The sequence below is a fragment of the Corvus brachyrhynchos genome, unplaced genomic scaffold (genome assembly GCF_000691975.1).
Source record: "Corvus brachyrhynchos isolate BGI_N302 unplaced genomic scaffold, ASM69197v1 scaffold65, whole genome shotgun sequence".
Classification (NCBI taxonomy): domain Eukaryota; kingdom Metazoa; phylum Chordata; class Aves; order Passeriformes; family Corvidae; genus Corvus; species Corvus brachyrhynchos.
The window spans coordinates 2,152,925-2,154,378 of record NW_008238365.1 but is presented as its reverse complement, the minus strand read 5'-3'; positions in this window follow the sequence as shown (position 1 = coordinate 2,154,378).

The following is a 1,454-nucleotide window of genomic DNA, read 5'->3' as shown; positions in this document are numbered from 1 at the left end:
CTGCTGCCTGTCCACCTCTGCCGGACACATCCTGCCCAGAGCTGCGAGTGCTGCACTGGGGCTGGGGGTGCTCAGAGCTGTCCCTTGTCCCCTCCATCCAGGCTGGGCACGATGGATGGAGAGGGCAGGAGGCAGCGCCAGCACCACTGCTCTGCACCCCGAGGATCTGTGGCTCAGCACCAGCCCCGATCCAGCCCAGCGCCACTGGGAAAGCAGGATCACATCCACGCCAGACCTTTGTGCAGTTCAGCTCCTTCCCTTGCTGGCATTCCCTTTTCCCAGCGCTTCCCTGCAGTCCCTGGGTGCCTGACCCAGCGTCCCCAGACAGACACTCATCCCCTGCGGGTCAAGGCTGGAAGAAAGCAAACCAGCTTTTCAGGCTGGTCTTTATCCCGAGGAGAAAAGCAGCATTAGCTCCGCCGGAGCTGGAGGATATTCCCGACCCCGGCTCTGTAAATACAGCTCAGAGCAGCTGTGTGGATGAACAATCCCAAAACCACGGCTCCCTGGGCCATTCCCGACTTCCCTCCCTCAGCCAAGTAGCTCTGCACGTTTGAGGGAACTGGGAATTTCCAAAGGGATCTCTTGCACCGGCTATCGCTGCCCCGCGAGGAGCGTGGGATGAGGCGTGGGATGCAGGATGCAACGTGGGATGCGCTGCAGGATGCGCTGCAGGATGCTACACGGGATGTGGTGTGGGATGCAGGATGCAACACAGGATGCAACAGGGGATGCAACGCAAGCTGTGATGCGGGATGTGACGCGGGATACGATGGAGTCTTCCCCGAAGCTGTGGCCCAGCTTGGCTTGTGTCACTCTGTCCCACAAGGCCCCCCTGCCACCATCCCCCTGCTGCCGCCTGTCCAGCCAGGGAGTCATTCCCATCCTCCGCGTCCCCTCCCCGCCAAGTCCCGTCTGCTCCAGGCGGGCACAGAGGAGCTGGGGGGCCCTGGCGCTGGGGGGGCTGAGCTGTGGGAGCGGGAGGCACCCACTGTTACCAGGACAACTGGGTGCTCTCCGGAGCCGCTTGTTGCTGCTGCTGCATCCCTGCAAACCTCCCCCGGCACCGCGGGAGCGCCGCTGCCTCCAAATCCTCAGCCAGGGGGATGCTCAGCCCCCCAGCCTCCCAGGCACAGCTTGGAAAAGCACTGGAGACCCCCCCCCAGCCAAAACAATGCATTCCCCAGCTGTCCAGGGTGAAGACTCTGAGCCCCCATCCTCCTCCTCACCCTAATGAGCTGCTGGGATGTGGGAAAACACCGATCGGGGCCTCTCCGGTGCCCGCGGACTCCGGGGCTGGGCTCAAGCGGAGCTTCTCGCAGGGTGTAATTAGAGCAGCGCGCGGAGGTGGTGACACCGGGGCTTTATGGCTCACTGGGAATCAGACCCGTCCATTAAGGCCATAATAACCCGCCAGGCTGACACGAGGTCCTCGGTGCCACCATCGTCATTAA